The 21560-nt window shown below is 47.1% G+C and overlaps 19 non-coding genes across 19 annotated transcripts; all 19 read left to right on the forward strand.

Annotated features, from left to right (window-relative positions):
• The first annotated feature begins 2657 nt into the window (after positions 1-2657).
• Positions 2658-2729, forward strand: trnac-gca (transfer RNA cysteine (anticodon GCA)). Its single transcript has one exon. It is a non-coding gene; the product is annotated as a tRNA-Cys (tRNA).
• Positions 2730-3697: 968 nt separating this feature from the next.
• Positions 3698-3769, forward strand: trnac-gca (transfer RNA cysteine (anticodon GCA)). Its single transcript has one exon. It is a non-coding gene; the product is annotated as a tRNA-Cys (tRNA).
• A 968-nt stretch (positions 3770-4737) lies between these two features.
• On the forward strand, positions 4738-4809 carry trnac-gca (transfer RNA cysteine (anticodon GCA)). The gene has a single exon. It is a non-coding gene; the product is annotated as a tRNA-Cys (tRNA).
• Positions 4810-5777: 968 nt separating this feature from the next.
• On the forward strand, positions 5778-5849 carry trnac-gca (transfer RNA cysteine (anticodon GCA)). The gene has a single exon. It is a non-coding gene; the product is annotated as a tRNA-Cys (tRNA).
• A 968-nt stretch (positions 5850-6817) lies between these two features.
• Positions 6818-6889, forward strand: trnac-gca (transfer RNA cysteine (anticodon GCA)). The gene has a single exon. It is a non-coding gene; the product is annotated as a tRNA-Cys (tRNA).
• A 968-nt stretch (positions 6890-7857) lies between these two features.
• On the forward strand, positions 7858-7929 carry trnac-gca (transfer RNA cysteine (anticodon GCA)). Its single transcript has one exon. It is a non-coding gene; the product is annotated as a tRNA-Cys (tRNA).
• A 968-nt stretch (positions 7930-8897) lies between these two features.
• Positions 8898-8969, forward strand: trnac-gca (transfer RNA cysteine (anticodon GCA)). Its single transcript has one exon. It is a non-coding gene; the product is annotated as a tRNA-Cys (tRNA).
• Positions 8970-9937: 968 nt separating this feature from the next.
• Positions 9938-10009, forward strand: trnac-gca (transfer RNA cysteine (anticodon GCA)). The gene has a single exon. It is a non-coding gene; the product is annotated as a tRNA-Cys (tRNA).
• Positions 10010-10967: 958 nt separating this feature from the next.
• On the forward strand, positions 10968-11039 carry trnac-gca (transfer RNA cysteine (anticodon GCA)). Its single transcript has one exon. It is a non-coding gene; the product is annotated as a tRNA-Cys (tRNA).
• A 968-nt stretch (positions 11040-12007) lies between these two features.
• On the forward strand, positions 12008-12079 carry trnac-gca (transfer RNA cysteine (anticodon GCA)). The gene has a single exon. It is a non-coding gene; the product is annotated as a tRNA-Cys (tRNA).
• Positions 12080-13047: 968 nt separating this feature from the next.
• On the forward strand, positions 13048-13119 carry trnac-gca (transfer RNA cysteine (anticodon GCA)). Its single transcript has one exon. It is a non-coding gene; the product is annotated as a tRNA-Cys (tRNA).
• A 968-nt stretch (positions 13120-14087) lies between these two features.
• Positions 14088-14159, forward strand: trnac-gca (transfer RNA cysteine (anticodon GCA)). The gene has a single exon. It is a non-coding gene; the product is annotated as a tRNA-Cys (tRNA).
• Positions 14160-15127: 968 nt separating this feature from the next.
• trnac-gca (transfer RNA cysteine (anticodon GCA)) lies at positions 15128-15199 on the forward strand. Its single transcript has one exon. It is a non-coding gene; the product is annotated as a tRNA-Cys (tRNA).
• Positions 15200-16167: 968 nt separating this feature from the next.
• On the forward strand, positions 16168-16239 carry trnac-gca (transfer RNA cysteine (anticodon GCA)). Its single transcript has one exon. It is a non-coding gene; the product is annotated as a tRNA-Cys (tRNA).
• Positions 16240-17207: 968 nt separating this feature from the next.
• Positions 17208-17279, forward strand: trnac-gca (transfer RNA cysteine (anticodon GCA)). Its single transcript has one exon. It is a non-coding gene; the product is annotated as a tRNA-Cys (tRNA).
• A 968-nt stretch (positions 17280-18247) lies between these two features.
• On the forward strand, positions 18248-18319 carry trnac-gca (transfer RNA cysteine (anticodon GCA)). Its single transcript has one exon. It is a non-coding gene; the product is annotated as a tRNA-Cys (tRNA).
• Positions 18320-19287: 968 nt separating this feature from the next.
• Positions 19288-19359, forward strand: trnac-gca (transfer RNA cysteine (anticodon GCA)). The gene has a single exon. It is a non-coding gene; the product is annotated as a tRNA-Cys (tRNA).
• A 967-nt stretch (positions 19360-20326) lies between these two features.
• trnac-gca (transfer RNA cysteine (anticodon GCA)) lies at positions 20327-20398 on the forward strand. Its single transcript has one exon. It is a non-coding gene; the product is annotated as a tRNA-Cys (tRNA).
• A 968-nt stretch (positions 20399-21366) lies between these two features.
• trnac-gca (transfer RNA cysteine (anticodon GCA)) lies at positions 21367-21438 on the forward strand. The gene has a single exon. It is a non-coding gene; the product is annotated as a tRNA-Cys (tRNA).
• Positions 21439-21560: the final 122 nt, after the last annotated feature.

The raw sequence follows: 21560 nt of genomic DNA on the forward strand, positions 1-21560 counted from the left end.
AAAGTATTCTGCTCACAACGCACCCAGATTTTAGCACAGGATGTAATCATTCCTTCCATCTGGTGGTCATGGGCCCAGCACCCTTACGCTGAACAGCTCTGCTACTTTCCTGCCCAGGCAGGGTTATGGACACCAAAATATCTTCTCACTGGTTCGTTAAGCTTGTAGTGCACTTGGGAAACGCTGCCAGGAAAGGCTTGGCATCATGGCTGTTTAGGGGAGGCTGTCTTCAGCTTTGACACTCTGCTTCCATGACAAAAGCAATCTAGAGGTAGTCCTATTTCTTATATCCATGTTTCCGCTGTTGAACTTTTCATACTTGATTATGATTGAAACACAGCGCTTCCAAGACATCAATGCTTATGGCGTAAAGCACTTCTGATGCGAATGTGTGTTCCATTCCTACAGACCGAAATGAAAAAGCTTTTGGCGGTGGTTGAAAAGATCCCCATTTCATGTCTGGGTGCCTCTCTGTGAAAACAGTTCAGATGCTCTTGACATCGGAAGTGGTGTTATCTTATCGATTGTCTCTTTGGCTTGTTGGTTTTCTAGAATTTCTTCCCAAGCTATGGCAGCAGGGGGTATATCTCAGTGGTAGAGCATTTGACTGCAGATCAAGAGGTCCCCAGTTCAAATCTGGGTGCCCCCTCATATAAAGATTGCATTGTTTAGGCCTGTCTTTTCACTGATGTGAGAGAGAAGGTCCTAGCAAGAGAGCTTGGCCTCCTTGTGCTGCCTAGTATCTGAAAATGAACCGCACAAGGTTGTTGGGTTTTGTTTTCTTCATTATTAGCAGAGGATGGTTTCGATCCATCGACCTCTGGGTTATGGGCCCAGCACGCTTCCGCTGCGCCACTCTGCTAGCCATGCACCCTAGATGGGACTCGAACCCACAATCCCAGGCTTAGGAGGCCAGTGCCTTATCCACTAGGTCACTGGAACTTGGAAAAAGCTCCTTATATTGATTCTCCTTGCCTATCTTGCCTTTGCATTCTGCGGTCAAATACAAAGGACTGCATCTGACAATCCTCACGTGTCCCAAAGTATTCTGCTCACAACGCACCCAGATTTTAGCACAGGATGTAATCATTCCTTCCATCTGGTGGTCATGGGCCCAGCACCCTTACGCTGAACAGCTCTGCTACTTTCCTGCCCAGGCAGGGTTATGGACACCAAAATATCTTCTCACTGGTTCGTTAAGCTTGTAGTGCACTTGGGAAACGCTGCCAGGAAAGGCTTGGCATCATGGCTGTTTAGGGGAGGCTGTCTTCAGCTTTGACACTCTGCTTCCATGACAAAAGCAATCTAGAGGTAGTCCTATTTCTTATATCCATGTTTCCGCTGTTGAACTTTTCATACTTGATTATGATTGAAACACAGCGCTTCCAAGACATCAATGCTTATGGCGTAAAGCACTTCTGATGCGAATGTGTGTTCCATTCCTACAGACCGAAATGAAAAAGCTTTTGGCGGTGGTTGAAAAGATCCCCATTTCATGTCTGGGTGCCTCTCTGTGAAAACAGTTCAGATGCTCTTGACATCGGAAGTGGTGTTATCTTATCGATTGTCTCTTTGGCTTGTTGGTTTTCTAGAATTTCTTCCCAAGCTATGGCAGCAGGGGGTATATCTCAGTGGTAGAGCATTTGACTGCAGATCAAGAGGTCCCCAGTTCAAATCTGGGTGCCCCCTCATATAAAGATTGCATTGTTTAGGCCTGTCTTTTCACTGATGTGAGAGAGAAGGTCCTAGCAAGAGAGCTTGGCCTCCTTGTGCTGCCTAGTATCTGAAAATGAACCGCACAAGGTTGTTGGGTTTTGTTTTCTTCATTATTAGCAGAGGATGGTTTCGATCCATCGACCTCTGGGTTATGGGCCCTGCACGCTTCCGCTGCGCCACTCTGCTAGCCATGCATCCTAGATGGGACTCGAACCCACAATCCCTGGCTTAGGAGGCCAGTGCCTTATCCACTAGGTCACTGGAACTTGGAAAAAGCTCCTTATATTGATTCTCCTTGCCTATCTTGCCTTTGCATTCTGCGGTCAAATACAAAGGACTGCATCTGACAATCCTCACGTGTCCCAAAGTATTCTGCTCACAACGCACCCAGATTTTAGCACAGGATGTAATCATTCCTTCCATCTGGTGGTCATGGGCCCAGCACCCTTACGCTGAACAGCTCTGCTACTTACCTGCCCAGGCAGGGTTATGGACACCAAAATATCTTCTCACTGGTTCGTTAAGCTTGTAGTGCACTTGGGAAACGCTGCCAGGAAAGGCTTGACATCATGGCTGTTTAGGGGAGGCTGTCTTCAGCTTCGACACTCTGCTTCCATGACAAAAGCAATCTAGAGGTAGGCCTATTTCTTATATCCATGTTTCCGCTGTTGAACTTTTCATACTTGATTATGATTGAAACACAGCGCTTCCAAGACATCAATGCTTATGGCGTAAAGCACTTCTGATGCGAATGTGTGTTCCATTCCTACAGACCGAAATGAAAAAGCTTTTGGCGGTGGTTGAAAAGATCCCCATTTCATGTCTGGGTGCCTCTCTGTGAAAACAGTTCAGATGCTCTTGACATCGGAAGTGGTGTTATCTTATGGATTGTCTCTTTGGCTTGTTGGTTTTCTAGAATTTCTTCCCAAGCTATGGCAGCAGGGGGTATAGCTCAGTGGTAGAGCATTTGACTGCAGATCAAGAGGTCCCCAGTTCAAATCTGGGTGCCCCCTCATTTAAAGATTGCATTGTTTAGGCCTGTCTTTTCACTGATGTGAGAGAGAAGGTCCTAGCAAGAGAGCTTGGCCTCCTTGTGCTGCCTAGTATCCGAAAATGAACCGCACAAGGTTGTTGGGTTTTGTTTTCTTCATTATTAGCAGAGGATGGTTTCGATCCATCGACCTCTGGGTTATGGGCCCAGCACGCTTCCGCTGCGCCACTCTGCTAGCCATGCACCCTAGATGGGACTCGAACCCACAATCCCTGGCTTAGGAGGCCAGTGCCTTATCCACTAGGTCACTGGAACTTGGAAAAAGCTCCTTGTATTGATTCTCCTTGCCTATCTTGCCTTTGCATTCTGCGGTCAAATACAAAGGACTGCATCTGACAATCCTCACGTGTCCCAAAGTATTCTGCTCACAACGCACCCAGATTTTAGCACAGGATGTAATCATTCCTTCCATCTGGTGGTCATGGGCCCAGCACCCTTACGCTGAACAGCTCTGCTACTTTCCTGCCCAGGCAGGGTTATGGACACCAAAATATCTTCTCACTGGTTCGTTAAGCTTGTAGTGCACTTGGGAAACGCTGCCAGGAAAGGCTTGGCATCATGGCTGTTTAGGGGAGGCTGTCTTCAGCTTTGACACTCTGCTTCCATGACAAAAGCAATCTAGAGGTAGTCCTATTTCTTATATCCATGTTTCCGCTGTTGAACTTTTCATACTTGATTATGATTGAAACACAGCGCTTCCAAGACATCAATGCTTATGGCGTAAAGCACTTCTGATGCGAATGTGTGTTCCATTCCTACAGACCGAAATGAAAAAGCTTTTGGCGGTGGTTGAAAAGATCCCCATTTCATGTCTGGGTGCCTCTCTGTGAAAACAGTTCAGATGCTCTTGACATCGGAAGTGGTGTTATCTTATCGATTGTCTCTTTGGCTTGTTGGTTTTCTAGAATTTCTTCCCAAGCTATGGCAGCAGGGGGTATAGCTCAGTGGTAGAGCATTTGACTGCAGATCAAGAGGTCCCCAGTTCAAATCTGGGTGCCCCCTCATATAAAGATTGCATTGTTTAGGCCTGTCTTTTCACTGATGTGAGAGAGAAGGTCCTAGCAAGAGAGCTTGGCCTCCTTGTGCTGCCTAGTGTCCGAAAATGAACCGCACAAGGGGTTTGGGCTTTGTTTTCTTCATTATTAGCAGAGGATGGTTTCGATCCATCGACCTCTGGGTTATGGGCCCAGCACGCTTCCGCTGCGCCACTCTGCTAGCCATACACCCTAGATGGGACTCGAACCCACAATCCCTGGCTTAGGAGGCCAGTGCCTTATCCACTAGGTCACTGGAACTTGGAAAAAGCTCCTTGTATTGATTCTCCTTGCCTATCTTGCCTTTGCATTCTGCGGTCAAATACAAAGGACTGCATCTGACAATCCTCACGTGTCCCAAAGTATTCTGCTCACAACGCACCCAGATTTTAGCACAGGATGTAATCATTCCTTCCATCTGGTGGTCATGGGCCCAGCACCCTTACGCTGAACAGCTCTGCTACTTTCCTGCCCAGGCAGGGTTATGGACACCAAAATATCTTCTCACTGGTTCGTTAAGCTTGTAGTGCACTTGGGAAACGCTGCCAGGAAAGGCTTGGCATCATGGCTGTTTAGGGGAGGCTGTCTTCAGCTTTGACACTCTGCTTCCATGACAAAAGCAATCTAGAGGTAGTCCTATTTCTTATATCCATGTTTCCGCTGTTGAACTTTTCATACTTGATTATGATTGAAACACAGCGCTTCCAAGACATCAATGCTTATGGCGTAAAGCACTTCTGATGCGAATGTGTGTTCCATTCCTACAGACCGAAATGAAAAAGCTTTTGGCGGTGGTTGAAAAGATCCCCATTTCATGTCTGGGTGCCTCTCTGTGAAAACAGTTCAGATGCTCTTGACATCGGAAGTGGTGTTATCTTATGGATTGTCTCTTTGGCTTGTTGGTTTTCTAGAATTTCTTCCCAAGCTATGGCAGCAGGGGGTATAGCTCAGTGGTAGAGCATTTGACTGCAGATCAAGAGGTCCCCAGTTCAAATCTGGGTGCCCTCTCATTTAAAGATTGCATTGTTTAGGCCTGTCTTTTCACTGATGTGAGGGAGAAGGTCCTAGCAAGAGAGCTTGGCCTCCTTGTGCTGCCTAGTATCCGAAAATGAACCGCACAAGGTTGTTGGGTTTTGTTTTCTTCATTATTAGCAGAGGATGGTTTCGATCCATCGACCTCTGGGTTATGGGCCCAGCACGCTTCCGCTGCGCCACTCTGCTAGCCATGCACCCTAGATGGGACTCGAACCCACAATCCCAGGCTTAGGAGGCCAGTGCCTTATCCACTAGGTCACTGGAACTTGGAAAAAGCTCCTTATATTGATTCTCCTTGCCTATCTTGCCTTTGCATTCTGCGGTCAAATACAAAGGACTGCATCTGACAATCCTCACGTGTCCCAAAGTATTCTGCTCACAACGCACCCAGATTTTAGCACAGGATGTAATCATTCCTTCCATCTGGTGGTCATGGGCCCAGCACCCTTACGCTGAACAGCTCTGCTACTTTCCTGCCCAGGCAGGGTTATGGACACCAAAATATCTTCTCACTGGTTCGTTAAGCTTGTAGTGCACTTGGGAAACGCTGCCAGGAAAGGCTTGGCATCATGGCTGTTTAGGGGAGGCTGTCTTCAGCTTTGACACTCTGCTTCCATGACAAAAGCAATCTAGAGGTAGTCCTATTTCTTATATCCATGTTTCCGCTGTTGAACTTTTCATACTTGATTATGATTGAAACACAGCGCTTCCAAGACATCAATGCTTATGGCGTAAAGCACTTCTGATGCGAATGTGTGTTCCATTCCTACAGACCGAAATGAAAAAGCTTTTGGCGGTGGTTGAAAAGATCCCCATTTCATGTCTGGGTGCCTCTCTGTGAAAACAGTTCAGATGCTCTTGACATCGGAAGTGGTGTTATCTTATCGATTGTCTCTTTGGCTTGTTGGTTTTCTAGAATTTCTTCCCAAGCTATGGCAGCAGGGGGTATAGCTCAGTGGTAGAGCATTTGACTGCAGATCAAGAGGTCCCCAGTTCAAATCTGGGTGCCCCCTCATATAAAGATTGCATTGTTTAGGCCTGTCTTTTCACTGATGTGAGAGAGAAGGTCCTAGCAAGAGAGCTTGGCCTCCTTGTGCTGCCTAGTGTCCGAAAATGAACCGCACAAGGTTGTTGGGCTTTGTTTTCTTCATTATTAGCAGAGGATGGTTTCGATCCATCGACCTCTGGGTTATGGGCCCAGCACGCTTCCGCTGCGCCACTCTGCTAGCCATACACCCTAGATGGGACTCGAACCCACAATCCCTGGCTTAGGAGGCCAGTGCCTTATCCACTAGGTCACTGGAACTTGGAAAAAGCTCCTTGTATTGATTCTCCTTGCCTATCTTGCCTTTGCATTCTGCGGTCAAATACAAAGGACTGCATCTGACAATCCTCACGTGTCCCAAAGTATTCTGCTCACAACGCACCCAGATTTTAGCACAGGATGTAATCATTCCTTCCATCTGGTGGTCATGGGCCCAGCACCCTTACGCTGAACAGCTCTGCTACTTACCTGCCCAGGCAGGGTTATGGACACCAAAATATCTTCTCACTGGTTCGTTAAGCTTGTAGTGCACTTGGGAAACGCTGCCAGGAAAGGCTTGACATCATGGCTGTTTAGGGGAGGCTGTCTTCAGCTTCGACACTCTGCTTCCATGACAAAAGCAATCTAGAGGTAGGCCTATTTCTTATATCCATGTTTCCGCTATTGAACTTTTCATACTTGATTATGATTGAAACACAGCGCTTCCAAGACATCAATGCTTATGGCGTAAAGCACTTCTGATGCGAATGTGTGTTCCATTCCTACAGACCGAAATGAAAAAGCTTTTGGCGGTGGTTGAAAAGATCCCCATTTCATGTCTGGGTGCCTCTCTGTGAAAACAGTTCAGATGCTCTTGACATCGGAAGTGGTGTTATCTTATGGATTGTCTCTTTGGCTTGTTGGTTTTCTAGAATTTCTTCCCAAGCTATGGCAGCAGGGGGTATAGCTCAGTGGTAGAGCATTTGACTGCAGATCAAGAGGTCCCCAGTTCAAATCTGGGTGCCCCCTCATTTAAAGATTGCATTGTTTAGGCCTGTCTTTTCACTGATGTGAGAGAGAAGGTCCTAGCAAGAGAGCTTGGCCTCCTTGTGCTGCCTAGTATCCGAAAATGAACCGCACAAGGTTGTTGGGTTTTGTTTTCTTCATTATTAGCAGAGGATGGTTTCGATCCATCGACCTCTGGGTTATGGGCCCAGCACGCTTCCGCTGCGCCACTCTGCTAGCCATGCACCCTAGATGGGACTCGAACCCACAATCCCTGGCTTAGGAGGCCAGTGCCTTATCCACTAGGTCACTGGAACTTGGAAAAAGCTCCTTGTATTGATTCTCCTTGCCTATCTTGCCTTTGCATTCTGCGGTCAAATACAAAGGACTGCATCTGACAATCCTCACGTGTCCCAAAGTATTCTGCTCACAACGCACCCAGATTTTAGCACAGGATGTAATCATTCCTTCCATCTGGTGGTCATGGGCCCAGCACCCTTACGCTGAACAGCTCTGCTACTTTCCTGCCCAGGCAGGGTTATGGACACCAAAATATCTTCTCACTGGTTCGTTAAGCTTGTAGTGCACTTGGGAAACGCTGCCAGGAAAGGCTTGGCATCATGGCTGTTTAGGGGAGGCTGTCTTCAGCTTTGACACTCTGCTTCCATGACAAAAGCAATCTAGAGGTAGTCCTATTTCTTATATCCATGTTTCCGCTGTTGAACTTTTCATACTTGATTATGATTGAAACACAGCGCTTCCAAGACATCAATGCTTATGGCGTAAAGCACTTCTGATGCGAATGTGTGTTCCATTCCTACAGACCGAAATGAAAAAGCTTTTGGCGGTGGTTGAAAAGATCCCCATTTCATGTCTGGGTGCCTCTCTGTGAAAACAGTTCAGATGCTCTTGACATCGGAAGTGGTGTTATCTTATCGATTGTCTCTTTGGCTTGTTGGTTTTCTAGAATTTCTTCCCAAGCTATGGCAGCAGGGGGTATAGCTCAGTGGTAGAGCATTTGACTGCAGATCAAGAGGTCCCCAGTTCAAATCTGGGTGCCCCCTCATATAAAGATTGCATTGTTTAGGCCTGTCTTTTCACTGATGTGAGAGAGAAGGTCCTAGCAAGAGAGCTTGGCCTCCTTGTGCTGCCTAGTGTCCGAAAATGAACCGCACAAGGTTGTTGGGCTTTGTTTTCTTCATTATTAGCAGAGGATGGTTTCGATCCATCGACCTCTGGGTTATGGGCCCAGCACGCTTCCGCTGCGCCACTCTGCTAACCATACACCCTAGATGGGACTCAAACCCACAATCCCTGGCTTAGGAGGCCAGTGCCTTATCCACTAGGTCACTGGAACTTGGAAAAAGCTCCTTGTATTGATTCTCCTTGCCTATCTTGCCTTTGCATTCTGCGGTCAAATACAAAGGACTGCATCTGACAATCCTCACGTGTCCCAAAGTATTCTGCTCACAACGCACCCAGATTTTAGCACAGGATGTAATCATTCCTTCCATCTGGTGGTCATGGGCCCAGCACCCTTACGCTGAACAGCTCTGCTACTTTCCTGCCCAGGCAGGGTTATGGACACCAAAATATCTTCTCACTGGTTCGTTAAGCTTGTAGTGCACTTGGGAAACGCTGCCAGGAAAGGCTTGGCATCATGGCTGTTTAGGGGAGGCTGTCTTCAGCTTTGACACTCTGCTTCCATGACAAAAGCAATCTAGAGGTAGTCCTATTTCTTATATCCATGTTTCCGCTGTTGAACTTTTCATACTTGATTATGATTGAAACACAGCGCTTCCAAGACATCAATGCTTATGGCGTAAAGCACTTCTGATGCGAATGTGTGTTCCATTCCTACAGACCGAAATGAAAAAGCTTTTGGCGGTGGTTGAAAAGATCCCCATTTCATGTCTGGGTGCCTCTCTGTGAAAACAGTTCAGATGCTCTTGACATCGGAAGTGGTGTTATCTTATCGATTGTCTCTTTGGCTTGTTGGTTTTCTAGAATTTCTTCCCAAGCTATGGCAGCAGGGGGTATAGCTCAGTGGTAGAGCATTTGACTGCAGATCAAGAGGTCCCCAGTTCAAATCTGGGTGCCCCCTCATTTAAAGATTGCATTGTTTAGGCCTGTCTTTTCACTGATGTGAGAGAGAAGGTCCTAGCAAGAGAGCTTGGCCTCCTTGTGCTGCCTAGTATCCGAAAATGAACCGCACAAGGTTGTTGGGTTTTGTTTTCTTCATTATTAGCAGAGGATGGTTTCGATCCATCGACCTCTGGGTTATGGGCCCAGCACGCTTCCGCTGCGCCACTCTGCTAGGCATACACCCTAGATGGGACTCGAACCCACAATCCCAGGCTTAGGAGGCCAGTGCCTTATCCACTAGGTCACTGGAACTTGGAAAAAGCTCCTTATATTGATTCTCCTTGCCTATCTTGCCTTTGCATTCTGCGGTCAAATACAAAGGACTGCATCTGACAATCCTCACGTGTCCCAAAGTATTCTGCTCACAACGCACCCAGATTTTAGCACAGGATGTAATCATTCCTTCCATCTGGTGGTCATGGGCCCAGCACCCTTACGCTGAACAGCTCTGCTACTTTCCTGCCCAGGCAGGGTTATGGACACCAAAATATCTTCTCACTGGTTCGTTAAGCTTGTAGTGCACTTGGGAAACGCTGCCAGGAAAGGCTTGGCATCATGGCTGTTTAGGGGAGGCTGTCTTCAGCTTTGACACTCTGCTTCCATGACAAAAGCAATCTAGAGGTAGTCCTATTTCTTATATCCATGTTTCCGCTGTTGAACTTTTCATACTTGATTATGATTGAAACACAGCGCTTCCAAGACATCAATGCTTATGGCGTAAAGCACTTCTGATGCGAATGTGTGTTCCATTCCTACAGACCGAAATGAAAAAGCTTTTGGCGGTGGTTGAAAAGATCCCCATTTCATGTCTGGGTGCCTCTCTGTGAAAACAGTTCAGATGCTCTTGACATCGGAAGTGGTGTTATCTTATCGATTGTCTCTTTGGCTTGTTGGTTTTCTAGAATTTCTTCCCAAGCTATGGCAGCAGGGGGTATAGCTCAGTGGTAGAGCATTTGACTGCAGATCAAGAGGTCCCCAGTTCAAATCTGGGTGCCCCCTCATATAAAGATTGCATTGTTTAGGCCTGTCTTTTCACTGATGTGAGAGAGAAGGTCCTAGCAAGAGAGCTTGGCCTCCTTGTGCCCGAAAATGAACCGCACAAGGTTGTTGGGCTTTGTTTTCTTCATTATTAGCAGAGGATGGTTTCGATCCATCGACCTCTGTGTTATAGGACCAGCACGCTTCCGCTGCGCCACTCTGCTAGCCATACACCCTAGATGGGACTCGAACCCACAATCCCTGGCTTAGGAGGCCAGTGCCTTATCCACTAGGTCACTGGAACTTGGAAAAAGCTCCTTGTATTGATTCTCCTTGCCTATCTTGCCTTTGCATTCTGCGGTCAAATACAAAGGACTGCATCTGACAATCCTCACGTGTCCCAAAGTATTCTGCTCACAACGCACCCAGATTTTAGCACAGGATGTAATCATTCCTTCCATCTGGTGGTCATGGGCCCAGCACCCTTACGCTGAACAGCTCTGCTACTTTCCTGCCCAGGCAGGGTTATGGACACCAAAATATCTTCTCACTGGTTCGTTAAGCTTGTAGTGCACTTGGGAAACGCTGCCAGGAAAGGCTTGGCATTATGGCTGTTTAGGGGAGGCTGTCTTCAGCTTTGACACTCTGCTTCCATGACAAAAGCAATCTAGAGGTAGTCCTATTTCTTATATCCATGTTTCCGCTGTTGAACTTTTCATACTTGATTATGATTGAAACACAGCGCTTCCAAGACATCAATGCTTATGGCGTAAAGCACTTCTGATGCGAATGTGTGTTCCATTCCTACAGACCGAAATGAAAAAGCTTTTGGCGGTGGTTGAAAAGATCCCCATTTCATGTCTGGGTGCCTCTCTGTGAAAACAGTTCAGATGCTCTTGACATCGGAAGTGGTGTTATCTTATCGATTGTCTCTTTGGCTTGTTGGTTTTCTAGAATTTCTTCCCAAGCTATGGCAGCAGGGGGTATAGCTCAGTGGTAGAGCATTTGACTGCAGATCAAGAGGTCCCCAGTTCAAATCTGGGTGCCCCCTCATTTAAAGATTGCATTGTTTAGGCCTGTCTTTTCACTGATGTGAGAGAGAAGGTCCTAGCAAGAGAGCTTGGCCTCCTTGTGCTGCCTAGTATCCGAAAATGAACCGCACAAGGTTGTTGGGTTTTGTTTTCTTCATTATTAGCAGAGGATGGTTTCGATCCATCGACCTCTGGGTTATGGGCCCAGCACGCTTCCGCTGCGCCACTCTGCTAGCCATGCACCCTAGATGGGACTCGAACCCACAATCCCAGGCTTAGGAGGCCAGTGCCTTATCCACTAGGTCACTGGAACTTGGAAAAAGCTCCTTATATTGATTCTCCTTGCCTATCTTGCCTTTGCATTCTGCGGTCAAATACAAAGGACTGCATCTGACAATCCTCACGTGTCCCAAAGTATTCTGCTCACAACGCACCCAGATTTTAGCACAGGATGTAATCATTCCTTCCATCTGGTGGTCATGGGCCCAGCACCCTTACGCTGAACAGCTCTGCTACTTTCCTGCCCAGGCAGGGTTATGGACACCAAAATATCTTCTCACTGGTTCGTTAAGCTTGTAGTGCACTTGGGAAACGCTGCCAGGAAAGGCTTGGCATCATGGCTGTTTAGGGGAGGCTGTCTTCAGCTTTGACACTCTGCTTCCATGACAAAAGCAATCTAGAGGTAGTCCTATTTCTTATATCCATGTTTCCGCTGTTGAACTTTTCATACTTGATTATGATTGAAACACAGCGCTTCCAAGACATCAATGCTTATGGCGTAAAGCACTTCTGATGCGAATGTGTGTTCCATTCCTACAGACCGAAATGAAAAAGCTTTTGGCGGTGGTTGAAAAGATCCCCATTTCATGTCTGGGTGCCTCTCTGTGAAAACAGTTCAGATGCTCTTGACATCGGAAGTGGTGTTATCTTATCGATTGTCTCTTTGGCTTGTTGGTTTTCTAGAATTTCTTCCCAAGCTATGGCAGCAGGGGGTATAGCTCAGTGGTAGAGCATTTGACTGCAGATCAAGAGGTCCCCAGTTCAAATCTGGGTGCCCCCTCATATAAAGATTGCATTGTTTAGGCCTGTCTTTTCACTGATGTGAGAGAGAAGGTCCTAGCAAGAGAGCTTGGCCTCCTTGTGCTGCCTAGTATCTGAAAATGAACCGCACAAGGTTGTTGGGTTTTGTTTTCTTCATTATTAGCAGAGGATGGTTTCGATCCATCGACCTCTGGGTTATGGGCCCAGCACGCTTCCGCTGCGCCACTCTGCTAGCCATGCACCCTAGATGGGACTCGAACCCACAATCCCAGGCTTAGGAGGCCAGTGCCTTATCCACTAGGTCACTGGAACTTGGAAAAAGCTCCTTATATTGATTCTCCTTGCCTATCTTGCCTTTGCATTCTGCGGTCAAATACAAAGGACTGCATCTGACAATCCTCACGTGTCCCAAAGTATTCTGCTCACAACGCACCCAGATTTTAGCACAGGATGTAATCATTCCTTCCATCTGGTGGTCATGGGCCCAGCACCCTTACGCTGAACAGCTCTGCTACTTTCCTGCCCAGGCAGGGTTATGGACACCAAAATATCTTCTCACTGGTTCGTTAAGCTTGTAGTGCACTTGGGAAACGCTGCCAGGAAAGGCTTGGCATCATGGCTGTTTAGGGGAGGCTGTCTTCAGCTTTGACACTCTGCTTCCATGACAAAAGCAATCTAGAGGTAGTCCTATTTCTTATATCCATGTTTCCGCTGTTGAACTTTTCATACTTGATTATGATTGAAACACAGCGCTTCCAAGACATCAATGCTTATGGCGTAAAGCACTTCTGATGCGAATGTGTGTTCCATTCCTACAGACCGAAATGAAAAAGCTTTTGGCGGTGGTTGAAAAGATCCCCATTTCATGTCTGGGTGCCTCTCTGTGAAAACAGTTCAGATGCTCTTGACATCGGAAGTGGTGTTATCTTATCGATTGTCTCTTTGGCTTGTTGGTTTTCTAGAATTTCTTCCCAAGCTATGGCAGCAGGGGGTATAGCTCAGTGGTAGAGCATTTGACTGCAGATCAAGAGGTCCCCAGTTCAAATCTGGGTGCCCCCTCATATAAAGATTGCATTGTTTAGGCCTGTCTTTTCACTGATGTGAGAGAGAAGGTCCTAGCAAGAGAGCTTGGCCTCCTTGTGCTGCCTAGTATCTGAAAATGAACCGCACAAGGTTGTTGGGTTTTGTTTTCTTCATTATTAGCAGAGGATGGTTTCGATCCATCGACCTCTGGGTTATGGGCCCAGCACGCTTCCGCTGCGCCACTCTGCTAGCCATGCACCCTAGATGGGACTCGAACCCACAATCCCAGGCTTAGGAGGCCAGTGCCTTATCCACTAGGTCACTGGAACTTGGAAAAAGCTCCTTATATTGATTCTCCTTGCCTATCTTGCCTTTGCATTCTGCGGTCAAATACAAAGGACTGCATCTGACAATCCTCACGTGTCCCAAAGTATTCTGCTCACAACGCACCCAGATTTTAGCACAGGATGTAATCATTCCTTCCATCTGGTGGTCATGGGCCCAGCACCCTTACGCTGAACAGCTCTGCTACTTTCCTGCCCAGGCAGGGTTATGGACACCAAAATATCTTCTCACTGGTTCGTTAAGCTTGTAGTGCACTTGGGAAACGCTGCCAGGAAAGGCTTGGCATCATGGCTGTTTAGGGGAGGCTGTCTTCAGCTTTGACACTCTGCTTCCATGACAAAAGCAATCTAGAGGTAGTCCTATTTCTTATATCCATGTTTCCGCTGTTGAACTTTTCATACTTGATTATGATTGAAACACAGCGCTTCCAAGACATCAATGCTTATGGCGTAAAGCACTTCTGATGCGAATGTGTGTTCCATTCCTACAGACCGAAATGAAAAAGCTTTTGGCGGTGGTTGAAAAGATCCCCATTTCATGTCTGGGTGCCTCTCTGTGAAAACAGTTCAGATGCTCTTGACATCGGAAGTGGTGTTATCTTATCGATTGTCTCTTTGGCTTGTTGGTTTTCTAGAATTTCTTCCCAAGCTATGGCAGCAGGGGGTATAGCTCAGTGGTAGAGCATTTGACTGCAGATCAAGAGGTCCCCAGTTCAAATCTGGGTGCCCCCTCATATAAAGATTGCATTTTTTAGGCCTGTCTTTTCACTGATGTGAGAGAGAAGGTCCTAGCAAGAGAGCTTGGCCTCCTTGTGCTGCCTAGTATCTGAAAATGAACCGCACAAGGTTGTTGGGTTTTGTTTTCTTCATTATTAGCAGAGGATGGTTTCGATCCATCGACCTCTGGGTTATGGGCCCTGCACGCTTCCGCTGCGCCACTCTGCTAGCCATGCACCCTAGATGGGACTCGAACCCACAATCCCTGGCTTAGGAGGCCAGTGCCTTATCCACTAGGTCACTGGAACTTGGAAAAAGCTCCTTATATTGATTCTCCTTGCCTATCTTGCCTTTGCATTCTGCGGTCAAATACAAAGGACTGCATCTGACAATCCTCACGTGTCCCAAAGTATTCTGCTCACAACGCACCCAGATTTTAGCACAGGATGTAATCATTCCTTCCATCTGGTGGTCATGGGCCCAGCACCCTTACGCTGAACAGCTCTGCTACTTACCTGCCCAGGCAGGGTTATGGACACCAAAATATCTTCTCACTGGTTCGTTAAGCTTGTAGTGCACTTGGGAAACGCTGCCAGGAAAGGCTTGACATCATGGCTGTTTAGGGGAGGCTGTCTTCAGCTTCGACACTCTGCTTCCATGACAAAAGCAATCTAGAGGTAGGCCTATTTCTTATATCCATGTTTCCGCTGTTGAACTTTTCATACTTGATTATGATTGAAACACAGCGCTTCCAAGACATCAATGCTTATGGCGTAAAGCACTTCTGATGCGAATGTGTGTTCCATTCCTACAGACCGAAATGAAAAAGCTTTTGGCGGTGGTTGAAAAGATCCCCATTTCATGTCTGGGTGCCTCTCTGTGAAAACAGTTCAGATGCTCTTGACATCGGAAGTGGTGTTATCTTATCGATTGTCTCTTTGGCTTGTTGGTTTTCTAGAATTTCTTCCCAAGCTATGGCAGCAGGGGGTATAGCTCAGTGGTAGAGCATTTGACTGCAGATCAAGAGGTCCCCAGTTCAAATCTGGGTGCCCCCTCATATAAAGATTGCATTGTTTAGGCCTGTCTTTTCACTGATGTGAGAGAGAAGGTCCTAGCAAGAGAGCTTGGCCTCCTTGTGCTGCCTAGTATCTGAAAATGAACCGCACAAGGTTGTTGGGTTTTGTTTTCTTCATTATTAGCAGAGGATGGTTTCGATCCATCGACCTCTGGGTTATGGGCCCTGCACGCTTCCGCTGCGCCACTCTGCTAGCCATGCACCCTAGATGGGACTCGAACCCACAATCCCTGGCTTAGGAGGCCAGTGCCTTATCCACTAGGTCACTGGAACTTGGAAAAAGCTCCTTATATTGATTCTCCTTGCCTATCTTGCCTTTGCATTCTGCGGTCAAATACAAAGGACTGCATCTGACAATCCTCACGTGTCCCAAAGTATTCTGCTCACAACGCACCCAGATTTTAGCACAGGATGTAATCATTCCTTCCATCTGGTGGTCATGGGCCCAGCACCCTTACGCTGAACAGCTCTGCTACTTACCTGCCCAGGCAGGGTTATGGACACCAAAATATCTTCTCACTGGTTCGTTAAGCTTGTAGTGCACTTGGGAAACGCTGCCAGGAAAGGCTTGACATCATGGCTGTTTAGGGGAGGCTGTCTTCAGCTTCGACACTCTGCTTCCATGACAAAAGCAATCTAGAGGTAGGCCTATTTCTTATATCCATGTTTCCGCTGTTGAACTTTTCATACTTGATTATGATTGAAACACAGCGCTTCCAAGACATCAATGCTTATGGCGTAAAGCACTTCTGATGCGAATGTGTGTTCCATTCCTACAGACCGAAATGAAAAAGCTTTTGGAGGTGGTTGAAAAGATCCCCATTTCATGTCTGGGTGCCTCTCTGTGAAAACAGTTCAGATGCTCTTGACATCGGAAGTGGTGTTATCTTATGGATTGTCTCTTTGGCTTGTTGGTTTTCTAGAATTTCTTCCCAAGCTATGGCAGCAGGGGGTATAGCTCAGTGGTAGAGCATTTGACTGCAGATCAAGAGGTCCCCAGTTCAAATCTGGGTGCCCCCTCATTTAAAGATTGCATTGTTTAGGCCTGTCTTTTCACTGATGTGAGAGAGAAGGTCCTAGCAAGAGAGCTTGGCCTCCTTGTGCTGCCTAGTATCCGAAAATGAACCGCACAAGGTTGTTGGGTTTTGTTTTCTTCATTATTAGCAGAGGATGGTTTCGATCCATCGACCTCTGGGTTATGGGCCCAGCACGCTTCCGCTGCGCCACTCTGCTAGCCATGCACCCTAGATGGGACTCGAACCCACAATCCCTGGCTTAGGAGGCCAGTGCCTTATCCACTAGGTCACTGGAACTTGGAAAAAGCTCCTTGTATTGATTCTCCTTGCCTATCTTGCCTTTGCATTCTGCGGTCAAATACAAAGGACTGCATCTGACAATCCTCACGTGTCCCAAAGTATTCTGCTCACAACGCACCCAGATTTTAGCACAGGATGTAATCATTCCTTCCATCTGGTGGTCATGGGCCCAGCACCCTTACGCTGAACAGCTCTGCTACTTTCCTGCCCAGGCAGGGTTATGGACACCAAAATATCTTCTCACTGGTTCGTTAAGCTTGTAGTGCACTTGGGAAACGCTGCCAGGAAAGGCTTGGCATCATGGCTGTTTAGGGGAGGCTGTCTTCAGCTTTGACACTCTGCTTCCATGACAAAAGCAATCTAGAGGTAGTCCTATTTCTTATATCCATGTTTCCGCTGTTGAACTTTTCATACTTGATTATGATTGAAACACAGCGCTTCCAAGACATCAATGCTTATGGCGTAAAGCACTTCTGATGCGAATGTGTGTTCCATTCCTACAGACCGAAATGAAAAAGCTTTTGGCGGTGGTTGAAAAGATCCCCATTTCATGTCTGGGTGCCTCTCTGTGAAAACAGTTCAGATGCTCTTGACATCGGAAGTGGTGTTATCTTATCGATTGTCTCTTTGGCTTGTTGGTTTTCTAGAATTTCTTCCCAAGCTATGGCAGCAGGGGGTATAGCTCAGTGGTAGAGCATTTGACTGCAGATCAAGAGGTCCCCAGTTCAAATCTGGGTTCCCCCTCATATAAAGATTGCATTGTTTAGGCCTGTCTTTTCACTGATGTGAGAGAGAAGGTCCTAGCAAGAGAGCTTGGCCTCCTTGTGCTGCCTAGTGTCCGAAAATGAACCGCACAAGGGGTTTGGGCTTTGTTTTCTTCATTACTAGCAGAGGATGGTTTCGATCCATCGACCTCTGGGTTATGGGCCCAGCACGCTTCCGCTGCGCCACTCTGCTAGCCATACACCCTAGATGGGACTCGAACCCACAATCCCTGGCTTAGGAGGCCAGTGCCTTATCCACTAGGTCACTGGAACTTGGAAAAAGCTCCTTGTATTGATTCTCCTTGCCTATCTTGCCTTTGCATTCTGCGGTCAAATACAAAGGACTGCATCTGACAATCCTCACGTGTCCCAAAGTATTCTGCTCACAACGCACCCAGATTTTAGCACAGGATGTAATCATTCCTTCCATCTGGTGGTCATGGGCCCAGCACCCTTACGCTGAACAGCTCTGCTACTTTCCTGCCCAGGCAGGGTTATGGACACCAAAATATCTTCTCACTGGTTCGTTAAGCTTGTAGTGCACTTGGGAAACGCTGCCAGGAAAGGCTTGGCATCATGGCTGTTTAGGGGAGGCTGTCTTCAGCTTTGACACTCTGCTTCCATGACAAAAGCAATCTAGAGGTAGTCCTATTTCTTATATCCATGTTTCCGCTGTTGAACTTTTCATACTTGATTATGATTGAAACACAGCGCTTCCAAGACATCAATGCTTATGGCGTAAAGCACTTCTGATGCGAATGTGTGTTCCATTCCTACAGACCGAAATGAAAAAGCTTTTGGCGGTGGTTGAAAAGATCCCCATTTCATGTCTGGGTGCCTCTCTGTGAAAACAGTTCAGATGCTCTTGACATCGGAAGTGGTGTTATCTTATCGATTGTCTCTTTGGCTTGTTGGTTTTCTAGAATTTCTTCCCAAGCTATGGCAGCAGGGGGTATAGCTCAGTGGTAGAGCATTTGACTGCAGATCAAGAGGTCCCCAGTTCAAATCTGGGTGCCCCCTCATTTAAAGATTGCATTGTTTAGGCCTGTCTTTTCACTGATGTGAGAGAGAAGGTCCTAGCAAGAGAGCTTGGCCTCCTTGTGCTGCCTAGTATCCGAAAATGAACCGCACAAGGTTGTTGGGTTTTGTTTTCTTCATTATTAGCAGAGGATGGTTTCGATCCATCGACCTCTGGGTTATGGGCCCAGCACGCTTCCGCTGCGCCACTCTGCTAGCCATGCACCCTAGATGGGACTCGAACCCACAATCCCAGGCTTAGGAGGCCAGTGCCTTATCCACTAGGTCACTGGAACTTGGAAAAAGCTCCTTATATTGATTCTCCTTGCCTATCTTGCCTTTGCATTCTGCGGTCAAATACAAAGGACTGCATCTGACAATCCTCACGTGTCCCAAAGTATTCTGCTCACAACGCACCCAGATTTTAGCACAGGATGTAATCATTCCTTCCATCTGGTGGTCATGGGCCCAGCACCCTTACGCTGAACAGCTCTGCTACTTTCCTGCCCAGGCAGGGTTATGGACACCAAAATATCTTCTCACTGGTTCGTTAAGCTTGTAGTGCACTTGGGAAACGCTGCCAGGAAAGGCTTGGCATCATGGCTGTTTAGGGGAGGCTGTCTTCAGCTTTGACACTCTGCTTCCATGACAAAAGCAATCTAGAGGTAGTCCTATTTCTTATATCCATGTTTCCGCTGTTGAACTTTTCATACTTGATTATGATTGAAACACAGCGCTTCCAAGACATCAATGCTTATGGCGTAAAGCACTTCTGATGCGAATGTGTGTTCCATTCCTACAGACCGAAATGAAAAAGCTTTTGGCGGTGGTTGAAAAGATCCCCATTTCATGTCTGGGTGCCTCTCTGTGAAAACAGTTCAGATGCTCTTGACATCGGAAGTGGTGTTATCTTATCGATTGTCTCTTTGGCTTGTTGGTTTTCTAGAATTTCTTCCCAAGCTATGGCAGCAGGGGGTATAGCTCAGTGGTAGAGCATTTGACTGCAGATCAAGAGGTCCCCAGTTCAAATCTGGGTGCCCCCTCATTTAAAGATTGCATTGTTTAGGCCTGTCTTTCACTGATGTGAGAGAGAAGGTCCTAGCAAGAGAGCTTGGCCTCCTTGTGCTGCCTAGTATCTGAAAATGAACCGCACAAGGTTGTTGGGTTTTGTTTTCTTCATTATTAGCAGAGGATGGTTTTGATCCATCAACCTCTGGGTTATGGGCCCAGCACGCTTCCGCTGCGCCACTCTGCTAGCCATACACCCTAGATGGGACTCGAACCCACAATCCCTGGCTTAGGAGGCCAGTGCCTTATCCACTAGGTCACTGGAACTTGGAAAAAGCTCCTTATATTGATTCTCCTTGCCTATCTTGCCTTTGCATTCTGCGGTCAAATACAAAGGACTGCATCTGACAATCCTCACGTGTCCCAAAGTATTCTGCTCACAACGCACCCAGATTTTAGCACAGGATGTAATCATTCCTTCCATCTGGTGGTCATGGGCCCAGCACCCTTACGCTGAACAGCTCTGCTACTTTCCTGCCCAGGCAGGGTTATGGACACCAAAATATCTTCTCACTGGTTCGTTAAGCTTGTAGTGCACTTGGGAAACGCTGCCAGGAAAGGCTTGGCATCATGGCTGTTTAGGGGAGGCTGTCTTCAGCTTTGACACTCTGCTTCCATGACAAAAGCAATCTAGAGGTAGTCCTATTTCTTATATCCATGTTTCCGCTGTTGAACTTTTCATACTTGATTATGATTGAAACACAGCGCTTCCAAGACATCAATGCTTATGGCGTAAAGCACTTCTGATGCGAATGTGTGTTCCATTCCTACAGACCGAAATGAAAAAGCTTTTGGCGGTGGTTGAAAAGATCCCCATTTCATGTCTGGGTGCCTCTCTGTGAAAACAGTTCAGATGCTCTTGACATCGGAAGTGGTGTTATCTTATGGATTGTCTCTTTGGCTTGTTGGTTTTCTAGAATTTCTTCCCAAGCTATGGCAGCAGGGGGTATAGCTCAGTGGTAGAGCATTTGACTGCAGATCAAGAGGTCCCCAGTTCAAATCTGGGTGCCCCCTCATATAAAGATTGCATTGTTTAGGCCTGTCTTTTCACTGATGTGAGAGAGAAGGTCCTAGCAAGAGAGCTTGGCCTCCTTGTGCTGCCTAGTATCTGAAAATGAACCGCACAAGGTTGTTGGGTTTTGTTTTCTTCATTATTAGCAGAGGATGGTTTCGATCCATCGACCTCTGGGTTATGGGCCCTGCACGCTTCCGCTGCGCCACTCTGCTAGCCATGCACCCTAGATGGGACTCGAACCCACAATCCCTGGCTTAGGAGGCCAGTGCCTTATCCACTAGGTCACTGGAACTTGGAAAAAGCTCCTTATATTGATTCTCCTTGCCTATCTTGCCTTTGCATTCTGCGGTCAAATACAAAGGACTGCATCTGACAATCCTCACGTGTCCCAAAGTATTCTGCTCACAACGCACCCAGATTTTAGCACAGGATGTAATCATTCCTTCCATCTGGTGGTCATGGGCCCAGCACCCTTACGCTGAACAGCTCTGCTACTTACCTGCCCAGGCAGGGTTATGGACACCAAAATATCTTCTCACTGGTTCGTTAAGCTTGTAGTGCACTTGGGAAACGCTGCCAGGAAAGGCTTGACATCATGGCTGTTTAGGGGAGGCTGTCTTCAGCTTCGACACTCTGCTTCCATGACAAAAGCAATCTAGAGGTAGGCCTATTTCTTATATCCATGTTTCCGCTGTTGAACTTTTCATACTTGATTATGATTGAAACACAGCGCTTCCAAGACATCAATGCTTATGGCGTAAAGCACTTCTGATGCGAATGTGTGTTCCATTCCTACAGACCGAAATGAAAAAGCTTTTGGAGGTGGTTGAAAAGATCCCCATTTCATGTCTGGGTGCCTCTCTGTGAAAACAGTTCAGATGCTCTTGACATCGGAAGTGGTGTTATCTTATGGATTGTCTCTTTGGCTTGTTGGTTTTCTAGAATTTCTTCCCAAGCTATGGCAGCAGGGGGTATAGCTCAGTGGTAGAGCATTTGACTGCAGATCAAGAGGTCCCCAGTTCAAATCTGGGTGCCCCCTCATTTAAAGATTGCATTGTTTAGGCCTGTCTTTTCACTGATGTGAGAGAGAAGGTCCTAGCAAGAGAGCTTGGCCTCCTTGTGCTGCCTAGTATCCGAAAATGAACCGCACAAGGTTGTTGG

Source organism: Hoplias malabaricus, chromosome 6 (assembly GCF_029633855.1).
Source record: "Hoplias malabaricus isolate fHopMal1 chromosome 6, fHopMal1.hap1, whole genome shotgun sequence".
NCBI lineage: Eukaryota > Metazoa > Chordata > Actinopteri > Characiformes > Erythrinidae > Hoplias > Hoplias malabaricus.